This window comes from Accipiter gentilis, chromosome 5 (assembly GCF_929443795.1).
Source record: "Accipiter gentilis chromosome 5, bAccGen1.1, whole genome shotgun sequence".
NCBI classification, from domain to species: Eukaryota; Metazoa; Chordata; class Aves; order Accipitriformes; family Accipitridae; genus Astur; species Astur gentilis.
In genome coordinates this window covers 9,863,597-9,879,391 of record NC_064884.1, presented here as the reverse complement: position 1 = coordinate 9,879,391, position 15,795 = coordinate 9,863,597, and the positions used below count along the sequence as shown (strand labels likewise).

Sequence of the window (15,795 nt, the reverse complement as noted above, 5' to 3'; positions counted from 1 at the left end):
TGAGCTCCAGCTGCTTTGTCCTGGAGGTGGCCAGAGAAAAATCTCCTTTTTTCACTGCGAGGGTGGTCAAACGCTGAAGCAGGCTGCCCAGAGAGGCTGTGCAGTCTCTATCCTTGGAGATATTCAAAAGCCATCCAGACATGGTCCTGGCAACCAGCTCTGGGTGACCCTGCTCGAGCAGGGGTTGGAGCTGGTTCAGAGAATAAACTCTGTATTTATATACCAGTACCACCTCTGCGTTCGCTGCCTTGGGAAAACTGCACCAGGTGGGGCTGGTGGGTTTCACCCAGCCACACACCAGGAAGATGCAGCCTGAAAGCCCCAATTTTTATTGACACGAGATATCTTTGAATCAGATAGATCTGTCATCTCACAGCTGCAACTGGAGATCAGAAGCATTTGTTGTCAGAGTCGGAAAATGCTCTTCCTGCTCGTAAACCTGCAGATAAATGAGTTCTCACACTGCTTCTTGCTTCAGAGAGACAATTTTGTGGCAAATTACAGCAGCACTGCAAAGAAGGCAACGGGAACTCTTGGCAACAAATTGCTGTTTCATGCAGTGGCTGCTCGTGAAGCACGGCATGTTTACCAGCGCCGGACTGGGAACGAAGCCTGCCTTTTAAATACGTGATTCACATAGATACCAAACAGCGATACCTTTCTAGCCTCTGTTTTTGTTTTCAACAGTTTATCAAATTATCTGTCGAGCCTAACTCCAGAGATTTTGTAATTTGCAGTATCTCCTCTGATAGTATCAAGAGCTCTCAGTACAAGCACTGGACATAGTTATCTACCAGCTATCAAATGGAAAAAAGAGACATGAAAAACTTCTTTAGACTACTTAAATAATATTGGCTTTATGTTTCCTGTAGGGGTAATTAGATAACAGACTAATATAAATGGAAGCATATGATGCATTTAGTCTAGCTGCAATACTTCACTAGCGTGAAAACCTGCCTCAGGTTTCCTGGATGCAGAATCAGCCCAATGCAGTTTTCTCATCTGCTTTCATCTTTTATTCCGTCTTTGTATGCTCCTTTCAGCTGTCCTGCCTGAAGAAGGGCCATGCCAAGATCTGTCCTTGTCACCGCTAACAGAAAATGCTGATGGAACATCGTGATCTCTTCACAGTCCGCAGCGAGCTTCAGTTTCTGCGCAAGTGGAATGTTCAAGCTCATTAAAAACACAATTAATCCCCTTTTAACCATCAATATTTGTTCCCAGCATGGTCATTAAACACAGAAAAGGAGGAGGGAAGTTTTGTGCTGGAAGTTAACAAATTGGTTATTTTTGGACTCCTCCCAGAGAGTTTTGCTTTTCCCCTAAGCCCTCCTTGCCCTCTCCAGTCCCCAAGGCTCCATGTTTGGATGGGAAATAATTCATTATTTCACTCGTAGAATAACAGCAAAGAGAAGTAACGGAAATAAATGAGAACGTTGCTCTGCTTGAGGAGGAGGCAGGTCCGGCCCTCCTGGGAGAGTGGGAATGGGCAGACCTGGTCCTTTGCTCCAGCCATGGTGGAGCTGCAGTGATGTCCCACTTCTGCAGGAGCTGTCAGTGTAGATGGGACTGTTTGCTCTTGCAGATATTAATTATGATAAAAACTGGAGCAATCTGAGATTACCACCTTTCCTGAATTGCCAGAAAAGCTTAAAAACCAAACAACGGGGGAATGAGGCTTGGACATGCCAAAAGGCCCACCTGTGTGGGCAATGGAGAGTTTAGTGCCATGGATGCAGGCTGCTCCCACCTCGGTCCCAGAACAGGTCTCGAGCATGATTAAATTGCTTAGTACAGGCATAGCCTGAGAGTTTTGGGGCTCTGACGGCACAAGTGGGAAGATGGCAGCAGGCGTTTCCAGTGACCTCTCGTGGGCAGGGTACCCATTTGTAGCTCAGGCTTATGCCAGCCATGGGGTTAAAAGAGCACGTTGAGGAGGGGACCTCTGGCTGTTTGGTTCTCTGAGCTCTGGGGTTTTTTTACCTCTTTTCCCGTTGTTTTCACATCTCATATCCTTGGCTATGGAACTGCTTATCTTCCAGGTCAGTAAACGGAGCTTGCCTTGCCAAGGGCTTGCTCTGCGTTACTCCTGCTTGCCATCCATCCATGGGGTTGCTCACTGCCTGAGCATGTGAATAATTAATAAAAAGGAGGATTGATCTAAGGAGATTAACAAGGGGTCAGTGAAACGCAGTGTAGCTTGTGCAGTAGTTAATGGCCTGAACAGGCAGAACAACAGCTTGAACTGAAGACTGGTTTTTACATCTGTTTTTGTCAAGATACGGCTTGCTTTGTAAATCGTGAAAGTCAAAATTAATCCACATCTAAGACAAGGGGCTTTATTAACTCCAGCTGAAGGAGGAGGAGAAGGGTTGCAGAGTTTTTCACCAAGGTCACAATAGTTTACCAGCTTTCTGCTTATTTCAAATAATTACATCGTACTAAATCTCAGGGGCAGTTTTCATTGCTGGAAGCCGGACCAAGCGTAAGCTCGGCTCAGACCTCCTGCTCTCCACTGCAGAATGATGGCCATCTTGCTCTTCAAACATACAAAATAAATATACAGAAATATTTCCAGACAAATAAGTGATTTTTTTTTTTTTTTAAAGAATGCTTCCCCAACTACCATTAAAAAAAATTAATACTCCTAAATAGTGATAGGGCTAGAAAGAGGCCATACAGCCTTCAGTATAGCAGCGGTAACTTTTGTTCAGGCCATGAGCTCTTTGTTAAAAGCATCTGCTTTTACTTCAGGATATTTAATGATTGTAGAGGACCAGAAATGCACAAATTCAAGAGCTCTAGAAATGCCAGAGTGGAGAAAGTAGAAATACTCCTTTGGGCAGAGTTTGAGTTTACAAAGTTTTACTTCACCTTAGTTAAAATCCCAGAACATCGTGCGCTGACGCACTTTTGCATTCTTATTTCATTACTCTTTATATGATTATAAACTAGTATTGCAGAGAAATAAGAAAACAGTGTTGCTGCAAACACGCTCTCGCAGGAACTGTAATGCAAGCCCAAACGTTTTGTACCTGAAGGAGGAATTGTACTGCGTATACATGACGCAGCTCGGCGTCCCCTGTTTGCAAGTGGGGCCAAGCCTGTCTGTCCAAGGTCAGGATTTGTCCAAAGATGTACCTTATTGAAGTGACTGCCTAAACAAGGCAGCACCCGAGTATACACGGATGCTTTGGGAAGGCCTTAGATTGAGCAGGAACTGAAGGCAGCTTGCATATGCTGAGCTTTGCAAGGGGAGAGTCTAACAGCAGGGATGCAGACCAGCCCAGGCAGCTGGGCACGGGGCTGGAGAAGGCTCCGAGTGAAGCTGAGTTTACTGGGATAGGCACAGGGAAAATGAACTCTAGTGCCTAAAGGTATGGATCTGACCTTTCCTACGCTGACCTCTCCTTCCATCTCCCTTACCCCAAATAGAGTGCACTTATAGGGAAAAAGCAATTTCTCCGAGCGTGAATATAAGCAAAGCAACCCTGTTTTGTGTGTATAGACTTGCTGAGCAACTGGCAACGACACTGCCGGTGTGGTTTGCTTTCTTAATCCCACATATCAATACGAAAAGATGTAAATTCAGTCAGTCCCTAGACGGTGCTGGCTGGAGACTGTAAACAAACCAAGGGGAGACAATGTCAGACAAGGGTGCGAGCAGCGCTGCAACGCACAGGAGACAGCACTGCAGGCACAGAGTTTTGCAGGGAAAAAGTTGAAATGCATACAGCATCAGCTTTACTTGAATTCCCCCACAACAAGGACCTTTAGGTACAGTTAGTTGGATGCTGCTGATGTAATTTGGAAGGAAAACCCAGCGAGAAGAGATGCTGAGCTGAGGCTGGCTGGGAAGGAAGGACCACTGAACAATCACAGATATCGTGGCCATGACCAGGCAGCTCCCTATCCTGTATCTAACATCTGTTAATTTATTAGTCTGCTCTGCTTAATTGGAAAATGAACCATTACACTCTGCACAGCTGGAGTGGTCTGGGGTATTGTTATTACTGCTCCCTCCACCTCCCACCTGCAGGGAGGAGAATCCACATTGCACCGAGCTGCATGAAACCAGCAATACTGCCAAGTCACCGTGCTGGCTTAAACACACCCTGCCCCTCCTGCAATCACAGCTTGGAAACTCCTGCCTTTTTCACTAGTTGAAAAAAACCACAGATAAATGACAGCAGTGGTGATGTTAGATGGAGCAATATCGTCTTATATTGGGCTGAGATTTCTCTTTTGTTTTGAGAACGTGCATTGCGCCTCGGAGCTGTGGTTTGCTTCATTTCTCTATTATTGCTCTCAAAATAATCAAAACAAAACTCTCTGCCAGAAGCTCTGAAATAAAGCGAAGGCCAGGGCTCTCATTCATCATCCTGGGCTGGGCCAATCTGTCTCCCTCCTTTGGTCACCCCCCTCGCTCAGCTAACACACCATTTCTATAAACTCACACAGCAAAACAAATATTCTCAAGAATTATAACGAGCTGCAGCCCCTCACGCCAAGCCACCCAAACACGTGCACAAACCTCGGCTTGATTTGGTTTGATTTATTTCTAAGTGCCCTCAGAAATGGGGCAAATACAGGGGCTTTTGGTTAAATACAGCTACGTGGCGTGTCGTCTTTCTAACGCTCCTCTCCATCTTCATGCTTGAGCCACGTCAGCAATAAAGTGTTCTGACATTAATGGTAGGCTCTCTAAGCGGTTGTGTCACTTTATAAAAATGTATTTTTAATTGCCACATGGTCTGGAGGGTGCAATTATCTCATGGTTTGAAAGCTGTAAAAATTACATTAAGAATTTGTATAAATCAGCTTGAATTACCAGTTCCTGTAGAAGCTGGACAACGTAACAAAACCACTGGAGGAGAAAACCATGTTTTATACTGGCTTGCAGAACAATGCAGGCCTGATGAAGGACATCTATTTTGATAAAAACTTTTTTTTTTTTTTTTTTTTTTTTTTTTGAAAGGAATCATACTGGCAGAGAGACCGGGTCCCCCCCGGTGTCTGAAAGGTGACAAAAAAAGGCAAGTGACATTTTATGCGTCTATTTTCACAGCTCAGAAATTGTCAGAGTACTCAACTTCAGAGGAGTGCATAGGGTTGCAAGGATTTCCAGCGGCCAGAGAGCTGGCCCCATGTACCTGTGATCTCGGTAGCAGGTCAAGGTGGAAATGGAGACATGCCAGACATTGCCATGGCCTCCACAAACAACAGACCTCACCTGGAGCTGTGCTGCTCTTATTCCAGGAGGGTCTCTAAGCATGTTGAGCAGCATGCTTTTATGTAGAGGAAGAACATTTTTCACCTGTCACACTGAAATATAATGAAGATGAATTAGGTCATGGTTGCAAAGCACTCATCAGCACCAGGTGCCTACTGCTAGTGTAATTATATTTATTACGGATGTGCCGGAGTATCCCAACTGCACTTACACAGAGAGCCTGACGACAGATTTACAGACCACTATTCATGCCAGCAGAGCATCCCAAAATCACTCTTTCAGCCCACAGAGGTTTTGCAAGGAGAGATGCTCCCAGGCACGCACAGCACTCGAGCCGTGGTGAGCATCCCATCCCGAGCCAGTATCACGCACGGCTGAGGGGGACGAGCCTTTCAAAACCACGATGGGCGAGGAAGAAGAGGAACTTTAGTCATCTTCCCCCACCAGCAGCTGAGCCGCAAAAGTGCTGCAGGACGGCAAGGGCTTTCTGCATCTCTGAAGCAATTACAAGCTGTCGCCACTCACAGTAACACATTACACAGTCGTATCATTTCAAAGACGGATCCCGCGTGACTTGCGTGCTCCCGAAAGACAAGGGAGGTGACAGGAGTCCCGCTGGCACGCTGATCAGTTGCTAGGCTGTCTTCTCTCCACCCACCCCACAGTGACTAATGCTGGCGACCCTGGAGATATTTCACTTGTTGAAGGTAAAATGATGAACGCAAGGTTTCCAAACTTGCTATCGCTGTTGCTACAGGGTGATTTTCAGCTCTGATGAAGGGGAGCGCCTCGTCCTGAGGCTGTTGCGTGGTGTCACCAGGCTGCTGCAGGCTTCCCAGGAGAAGACCTGGGTTCCTGGAAGCCCGGTGGGAGCGAGGAATCCCAATCCCCACCGCAGTCCCTCCAGCTCACTCGCACCCTGCCTGACAGCACAGGGAAGCACTGCAAGCTGCAGCCCCGCTGCTCTGTGCGGGGCAGAGCCTCTTTTCTGGAATTTTACCATTCCTCGCCACTCCGCAGCAGATTGCCGCTAGCGGAAAGCAAAGGAAACTATTAATGCACTTTGTTACAGAGGAGCTGGCAATCCTGCTGAAGGCTTTCCCTTTCTGAAGCCCACCGCTGTTTTACCGGTGGGCTCGGTTCTGAGGTCAGCTGTCTGCCCCCGGTTTTGGGGGACCCTGGCGAGGAGACAGCAGGGTGAGGGCATTGTGCAAGGCAGCCGGGGCGGGAGGAAGGGCAGGGTGTGCTGGCCGTGCGTGCCAGCCGTGCCGCAGCCTTCCTGCACCACCCCGGGCAGGTCTGGCCGCGTCCCCGCTCCCGCGCAGGATGCTTTCCTCATCAAAGGCTGTCCTGAACATCCCGCGTTTCCTCTCTCTCTCCTTGGGAGACATATGCAACCTGTTTCCCACCCCAGGCTTAGACTGCAAGTGAAGCACAGCTTGCTGCGCTGACCCCGCTCCCTGCTTTTCCGATCGTGTCGGTGGGTAAATAAACACGTCTCCTCGGCACGCACAACTAGCCAAAATCTCTGCTGCTGCAGCTTTGTGGTCCCCGGGAGGTGTTCGTGAGCTCAGGGATGGTGCCAGTCTGGCCACAGTCGTGGGGCTGCTGTAGAGCTGTAGGACTGGAAGTGGGACTGCTCGGGGTGCACCTGAGCCAAGCCCAGGCTTGCTTTGGGTGGCTAAAGAACACCCCAAAATCCAATGTGTCTGTAATTTTTAAGCCCTATCTCTCAGACACATGAAGACATGAAAAACCTGTCCTTTAAAAAAAAAAGAAAAGACAACAGGCTATATCCTTAAAGCATCAGAGAAAAATCTGGCAGAGACCTAAATGCCTTAGCAAGGCTCAGAAGCCAAAAGGAAGTAAAAAAGATCCAAGACTACTTTTTAAGCTAATCTCATGAGTTATTGCAGCTCAGCCAGAGACCTCCAAGGGCACATCTTGCCACAACATGTTGAAAGGCCAAGAACCAGAGTTCTCCCTCGGCACATGCTGGTGGCACAGTAAAGCAGAGGAAAATCAGAGGTTGCTGAAAGCCACCAGAAATTACTGCCTTCCCAGATTCTTTCTGCATTTGTTCACAGCACTGGAGGGCTGACCGTCTCTAGATTTCAGCCATTTACTGCCAGCAGTGGTTATACATCGGTTTCCTTATGAACCCAGATATTCTCCCAGCATCACCTGGTTTCTTGCTGGAGATTGTCACCGTGGTGGCATGCACCACCCATACATGCACAGGGTCGAGGTGCTCTGGGAGCAGAGGTGCTGCACTTGGAGCACACCAGATCCTTTTCCTACTCTGTTAAAGACTTTACAGTCTTGGGCAAATGACTTAAAGCCTTTCATTTTTAAGACCATCTTGCCTGGATGCGCTCCTTGGCTCCAGGGCCAAGGAGCAGACCGGCTGCCTCCGAACACAGCAGACCTTTCCTCACCCCGTGCTGCCGGGAGTTGTGGCGGATGCACAACATGATATTTAAAACTTCCCAAGGGAACCATGCACTTGTTGACAGAGGTTATGGAAAAGTTTATGAGTGGATCTGTGTGAGTGTGGCTCTGCAAATAGCACTTTCCTCTCCAGAGCAAGAGGTTGGGAGTTCAAGACACACACCTAGAACCGAGATATGAGCAAACAGCCATTTATAAGCCCAGAAATCTCACGTCAGTAAATGCCAACCGTTGGGCTGTGCTAATGTTTCCTGCCTTTTTCCGGTGCTAACCAGCCAGTGAGAGACCCGTCAGCAGCAGGACAAGGTGCACGAACTCACACCATACCCGTCACCGCAGGTTGATCCATAAGGATCAGGGTGGGAATTTTGTTCCTCTGGAAAATGTTAGTGCGTGGGAAGGAACATCCCATCTTTGCTTCTATGCAGAACAAAGCAGTAACCTCACCCTTTTATTTAAAGGACAGGGTGCAGCACCTGCACCATGATGTCGAGCAGCTGGGTGTCTAACTCTCTGGCAGGGAAGGAGCAGAGGAAGATGGCTTGGCACGCTCTGCTCTGCTCCCCTCCTCTGAACTTTCTAAATGGGGCTGAAAAAGTCATTTGGCTTATTTTGCTGGGAAACGCAAACCGGAAAGATAAAACCAAGAGGCTGGAAGATCTCCATGCCTTGCTGCAAGCCTCTCCTGCGGCCTCGCACCTGTGGCACCCTTGGAAAGAGCCAAGCGACTGCTCGCCCCTGAAACACTCTTGGTGTGCATCAGGGATGCGCTTTCTTCAGCTGGTGCATCCCACCCAAAGCATCGCACCCAGCAAAGGCTGCTGTTTCAGCCGTGGCAATTTGGGGAGGGGGTGGGGTGTCATGCAAGCAGAGGCCCCCTCCCAGAGGACCCTTCTTCCCTCAAGCAGCAGCACAAACATGCTGCTTCCAAAGACGAGCCTGGGAATTCCCTTTCCCTCGGTGCCTTTGGGCAGCATCACGCAGCCCGCCTGTTTATTTTGGCAGGGCTGTGCTAGCTGGGGTGGAGTTTGTGCCTCCAAACCACTGATAAAGATGTCGGCCCCTCTCTGCAACCCCACGTGCACTGCAGGCACATCCCCATGTGCTTCTGGGGCTGCGTTTTTAGGGGAACCGCACTGCCTGCCCCAAAACCACAGCCCAAGTGCAAAGACACCAGTACCTGGGGACTAACGTGACATCGGCACAAAATCTGCTCTCCCTCCAAATGGGCTGCCCACCCAGAGCCCAACAGTTATACACAGTCGTTCTGCTTATCTAGGTTTTGTAAAAATAGAGAAAGGTCATCACAGCTGGACAATCATGGGCTGGTGGGCAGTGCTTTGTGCTTGGAAATAGCTGATAAATTTGGCTGTGCCGAGACACCCATCCTCCTGCCAAAGCAGCTCTGCCAGACAAGAGATACTATCCCAGGGGTTTCCCACCCATGACACACGTGGACTCACACGCCACAAATGCTGCGCTTAACCCATTAGTAAGCTGGAAGTCAGACAGGCTGGGATGACGAAGGCAGCATGCAAGCTGTGATGGAGCAAGGCAATCACACCGCCTCGAATGCCCTTGTGGGGGACCTGCGTTCGCTGATTTTCTGTAATCCTTTCAAGCTGTCCCGAATTTGAAATGTTTGCAAGAGTTGGAGTTTGTGTGTTCATGCTGTTTCCCTGAAGGAAAGAGGCTGCTCCCTCTAATCCCCTCCATGCTACTTGAAGATGGAAAAGCTTTTCCTGAAAAGCCCCCCTGGCTGCTCTGAGCCTGCCCTGCCACTGCAGTGCCTCTGCAAATCCACCTGGCAGGAGCAGGCAGAGTGATCGACAGATCCCACCCCTGCATCCAGCATCAGGGGCTGGTACAGCTCCTCTGACATTCCTCCCAGAGATGACTGGGATGCTTGAAAGGAATACTGGAGCACATCCTTATTTCATGATTTTTCCATCCCCTTTGCCAGTTTAAAGCTGTTTTCACAGATATCCAAAAATAACTTCATTTTTCTACTTGTGTGATCTTGTATCAGCAGAAGGGATAGCGAAAGCCTGTGAGAGCAGCCCAAAACAGAGCAGGTGCCTCCCATTGCTTGCTGCCTGCTGCTCCCTGTGTTTCTGAGGGGCTGCTGCAGGCAGTATAATCCATCTTTTCCTTAGATTAGGACTAATGAGCATAAGCAAGGAGAAAGAATGCAGTTGGCTTTTTAATAAAAATATTTTACTCGCAGATGTCAAGATGCTTCCAATTCCGCACCAAGGTATTAATATCCTGAGCACAATTCTGGGGGATTTTTTCACCTCTATAGGCAAGAGCGTGCGCCAGGAAGGGGTGCATTTGCCTCGGGTACCTCGCAAAGATCTCTGCGGATTCCCAGTGCAATGCACACCCTGCCCCCTGGTCTGTGCTGCTGTCCGGCCGGTGAGCCAAGAGAAGAAGAGGATGCCAACAGAGGCGAAGGTGGGGGAGAGGAGGATGAGGAGGTGCAGCGGGGTGCAGCCCATGGCAAGGCGCAGAGGAGGAGTCTTCCCATAAGAGGTGCAGCAAGAAGAGAAAAGGCACACCCTCATTTTTGCTGCCAGCCCTCAGGGTCCAAATTGTTACTGATTTATGCCCAAGGCATGCTTCCACCTGACATAAACACACATTTTGCTTTAAGCACATAACAAGTCCCCCTAAATGCTCATCCCCTGCATGCCTTAAGGCACCCCACACCCCACAGAAGTGACCCCCTGATCCCAGAGGTGCCTACAGAGCCATTTCCATTGACTCATCCCGATGGGTTTCCCACCTGGATGGTGGGACTCCCCCAGAACAGACCTGGGAGGGTCCGGACAGGGTGTACGGGGTGCCCCTTCCTTCCAGCTTGAACTTGTAATTTGGGCCCCCGCCTACCTTCGTCTCTGAGTTCCTTTGTGCAGACCAGCTTTTATCACAAAAAGCTGGGGCGGTGCAGCTCTATTTGCCATCTCATTAACCAAACAGGATCTGCCCTGGCAGGGCTTGGGGCTGAAGGTGGCATGGCTGGAGATGGAAGCTCCTTGGGCAGGCAGGCAAACCACAGATGACCCTATCCCACTCTGCTGATGTAAACCAAGAGCTCATTGCCATGGCAACAGAGCAAGGACCACAACATGTATTTTTCCAGCGTGATCTCAGCAGCTCCTGATTCATACCAGAGAGCTTGTTCTCACGGGGCTGGGGGAGGTTTGCTCTCTCTCTTGCTTTGGCACCAAGAGCCACGGAGGATGCTCACGTGCTTCAAGTGCAGCCAGCTCAGCCGTGAGGCCCGAAGAGGATTGCACAGGCCCTAAGAGTCCTAGATAAGTGAAGAATATCCCAACCAGCCTGCAAGGAAAGGAGGGATAGCTCAACACAGTGCAAGTGCATAAACAGAGGGGGGAAGCACTTTTCAGGGATGCTTTCCACTTAGTCTCCATGGAAAATGCTCATGGGGTCGGGATCCTGCAGAGCGTTAAATGAAGCAGTGGGGTTCGGAGGACAGAGAAGCAACGGCATAGGAATGGCATAGGAGCAGCATGGCATTTCTGCTCTCCGAAACCCTGAGCTTGGCAGGCTGGCCACACCACCAAAGCCGCACACAGCACGTGCATGAGATTGCCACAAAAAACTTGTGACTTAAATGTGGAAACAGCAAAGCTTCAGTATTCCTTCCTTCCAAGTTTGTGGCCATAATAAACATACGGGATGATTTACACAAAGAAAGAAGCTGTATGCCCTATCAGCAAAATAGGAGTTTGCTTTGTGCCAGCAACAAAAAGCTTGGGCAGGGGTCAGGCCATTGCATAGCGCTGGCTATCCCCAAATATGTGTGCTGGTGTTTTCAGTAAGCGGCCGCAGCTGGAACACCTGGAGACAGATGCTGGGGCCAATGTGCACAGATTGATCGCACATAAATAAAACATTTGTTCCTCTTCTCCCCTCTACTGGAGCTGCAGCCCTTCCACCCCAAGACAGATCGTCCAGGGATGTGGTGGATTCCCCACCCTTACGGTATTTTAATCAAGAACAAATGCCTTTTTAAAGCTAGGTGAGAGTTCAAACACACATTATTCTCACTCAGCGCCAAAACTGCTGGATGAAATTTATAGCCTGAGTTACACAGGAGGTCAGTCCCGAAGGCTATGAACTGTGAGACGCACATACAAGCAAGATCGTATCCGAGATTCAGTCTGCAGCGTTACAACGCATCCAGTGATTTGTGGCTTTTGTACATAAACTGGGGGGACTGCAGGAATCTGCTCCGAGAAGCCAAGATGGGAATTTACTGAGGATAAATAAAGGAATACTGTCTTACATTAAAAAACTCTCTTTCTCAGAAGACTTGCAGATCATATCATAAAGAGGTTATAATTTCAGCAGGGGAAGTTTATCATCACCTAGAAGGGAATTTGTGGTTTGGATGGGGCTCTGTTACTGACTTTGCTACTTGGGTAAAGTGGGATGTCAGCTGGAGCAGTGTTACACCGACACCCCACAGCTTTGCTGTTCTTGGTGCCATCCATTAATAGTAAAAATGATAAATAAATAAAACAAGCTTGAGAAACAGGGCAGGGAAGAGGAGGAGGATGGCGGCGCCAGCACTGCACATTCCTACAACCACGAGCTGAACCGTGGGATGCTGCATTTCCACCCCTGCCCTTTAAAGAGTCAAGTCGATGTTGCTGGTTTTAAATTCTGCCAATACAAAAACGCAATTAAACGTCTTGCATAGTGATAGTGACTCACCCACCCACTGTAGCCACAGCAGTTCAGAGGAGCAGAGAGGGCGAGCTGCCCCAGCTCCACCTCGGGTGCAGAGTCTGCTGCACCAGCGGAAAGGGGAGCACAGACTCGCACCCAAGCCTGGGTGCTGCAGTAATGCCGGTAATATTACAACTCTGACCGCATCTATTTGGGAAAGTAACTTTGCCCTCTGTTTCTTTGCAAGATGGGAATCATATTCTTTTTATTTTCTGAATTGCCTAGTTTACGGTGCACGCGTGGTGCAACCTGCTTCCCCACCGGTGCAAACACACCTGCCTAAGAATAACCTAGGGGTTACTATTTCTGCCTGCCGCAGTGAACCCCCAGCTCTGGCTGTCTGATCATTGTGTTGCAATATCAATAGGCAGAGCTGCCTGATGAGGCTTTTCCAGCATTTCACGATAATTTTCTGAATACCACACCAAATCATCCAGAATGAGTTGTTCAACAGAGAACTGAATCAGCTTCGTTGGGAGGGGTTAACAGGAAGCCCAGCCACAGCACAGCGCTTTCACTTGGTCCCAAAGGGCAGCCTTGGGGGGGTGGGGGGGGAGAATTTGAAGCTTTTACTTTGGGGGGGGGGGGGGGGGGCGGCTGACCCCCAGACCTTCTGTAGCCAAAGGTGTCCACCTTGGAGACAGCCCCAATCTCAGTAGGAGCCCTGATAAGGTCTCAGCAGCAAGAAAAGGGGGTGCCGGCTTGTTGGGAAATCCCAAGAGGGCTTTGGAGACAGGCTAAGCTTTTAGGCACAAGTTCATTGCGTTTTGCCACAGCCAAGGGCACACATTTTTCCTTAAATCCTTCTGTGTGTCCAGTCTCATTCCCCAATCCTTTCCTTCCTGCAGAACCAGGGGGGGATGGAATATTTCCCCAGTGAGGTCAGTGGAAAGGCTGCACTTGCCTCCAGCTGGGTTTGGATCAGGCCAGGGCGTGCAGGTGTCTGGGAGGGACGAGGCACCACAGCACAGCCGGGATTTTTCTTTTTGCACCCCCAAGGCCTCGCAGCGGTTTGCAAACACCCCCACAACAGTCCCATCCTCTGCAAGCCGCACTCAGCCCCTCTCTGCCCCCCGGACCCGGACTATCCCTTGTTCCTCCCCACCTTTCTCCTCCCACTGCTCCTTTTTGGATAACAATTGCAGGATCCAGATGCTTATCTGCAGGGCTCTTCCCACCACCACCCTGCTTCCAGTGGGATGCTCGCCCATCCCCAGGCCATGCTGTCCTTCACCGAAATCCACACTCAAAAAAGCATCCACAGATAGTGCAGCTCCTGGGAAAGAAAAAGCCCGAGACATCTACAAGATTTCTTCTTCATCTCAACCAAATTATAAACATAAGAATTAGGTGAGGTTGGCAATTATTTAACCAGGTGGCAACAAAATCCCATACCAGCTGCAGCTATGGTAAGGCGCACACAGACGCAACTTTGACCTGTTGATGAATCCCTGAAATATGGGAAAACATTAAGCTTCAGAAAGGGGGAGCATCCCACCTCCACGTGGTGCTGTTGGCAGGATGTGGCCCCCAGAAGGTCTGGTTACAGCCCTGATCCCTGCGGCTCTGCTGGCAGCAGCCAGTGGGTTTACCCTTCCCAAAGCCAAGATGGGACATCTCTCTGTCCCATGAATATCCGAATCCCCAAGAAGATTAGCAAGTGATTTGGAAACGATAATGACATTGTGGCATCTCTGGAGATGGACGCTGGAGCCCAATACATCTTACTCGTCGCTGTTTACATTTTTGCCTGGTGCCAGCGTCTCAGGATATAGCTGCATCAAAGCCCCAAAATACCAGTGACCTCAGCCCCTGGCTCCGTTAATCAGCCGTCCCTGTGGTAAGCGAATCAAGCAGCGGATGCCTATAAGACACATGTTTATCATAGCACAGGGGAGGAGCCTGCCTACGGGGACGCAAATAAATAGTGCTGTAAAAGAGATAAAGTGCCTTTGTTTTAAACCCCCCGAGTAAGCATTTTCTTCACTGCTTTTGGCAGTTTAATACAGGGTGTGAAAAAAAAAACCCACCCAAAAATAAAACCCCAACCGGAGCCTAGTCCAGAGTCAAGGGGAGGTTTTCCTCCAGCTGAGATGCACCCTAGAGCCCAGCCCTTCACCCTCCCAGTGCAGAGCAACACCAGACAAGGGGCTATTTACTTTATTTACTTTTTTTGGTTTTTTTTGCTAAAGTGGCAATGTTTCAGCTTGAGCACCTAAACGCAGGCAGCCAGCACATCCCCTGGCACCAGCACCCGGCTCCTGCCGCAGGACGATAAGGAGGGAGGAACGCAGACACCAGACAAAGGGTACGTGTCCTCCGGCCGGCCGGAGAATGGTCCAGGCAGGCTTTGCGCAACCTTTCCAGCTCTTATCTTTATAGCCCGTGTTACGAACAATCGCCACATCCCCATCTTTTATTTATGAAGTTCTTATCCTGGAGGTTAATAATTATAAACAAGGCTGCCTCCAGCATCCACATACAGCGAGGCCAGCCTCAGATGCACCAGATACCTCCACACTCGCCTCGGGTGCAGCCATGTCTGAGCTCAGCAGGGATGCAAGGTACTGTGCTACGAGTATGAACAACAGGTCAATTCAAGCCAAAAAAATAATCTCGCCTTGCTTAACTATTAAAAAAGGAAAAAAAAAAAAGTTGCAATACGCATTGTTACAGCAATGGCAAAAAACTTCTAACACCCTTCCTCCCTGCCCCAGTGGTGCCTCGGTACCCATGGGGTGCAGCCTCGGGGGTCCCAGCCTCGACCATGTGCTGGGGGCACACAGTTACCGGGGAGGCAGGACAGCTCAGGGCCAGCCAGCACCCGAGCAATGACTGCAGAAAACTGCTGATGTTTTCCTGTATTGCGGGGTCCCTCCCTGTAGGAAATAATGCATTGTACTGCAGAGAGCCTCGCTTTCCTGCAAAATCCCGGCGGGGAGCCAGCCCTCGCCTCTGCCCTCCACTGCCAACACCCCACCACCGGCACCGGGCCGGAGGAAAGAGAGATTTCACCTTGTCCACAGAGGAGGAAAAAAAAGGCAGCGTGACCCTTGTTTTCCAAAGCAGTGCTACTAAGGAAAAACTCCGAGGTGGTTTAAAGCAGAGCTTGGCAGCTCCAGTGAATTAAGTCAGGCTTAAGACCAGGGACCTGATCCCCAAATCCTGTCAACCTGTGCCTCAATTTGAGGCACAGAGGCTTTTTATTCTTTTACCTCTGCCTTGCTGTAAGCAGTGCAAGCAGTGCCCTTTTGCTCATTTAACCCTCAGGCACTATGACAGTGAGGACCACTGCTAATAACTAATTGCTTTACCAGACTAACTAATACTGCAGATGGGGTCATTACCCA

The 15,795-nt window shown here is 49.5% G+C and overlaps 1 protein-coding gene across 5 annotated transcripts in view; it reads right to left on the bottom strand.

Annotated features, from left to right (window-relative positions):
* The window catches only part of LOC126038789 (GDNF-inducible zinc finger protein 1-like), a 67,624-nt gene that overhangs the window by 21,059 nt on the left and 30,770 nt on the right, over positions 1-15,795 (bottom strand). The window contains exon 1 of one of the 5 annotated variants that reach the window (XM_049801044.1): positions 954-978. The exons of the other annotated variants lie outside the window; for them this stretch is intronic. The gene's annotated coding sequence lies outside the window, so the exon portion shown is untranslated. Of the gene's footprint in view, positions 1-953; positions 979-15,795 lie in introns of those variants that run through there. 5 annotated transcript variants of the gene reach the window in all.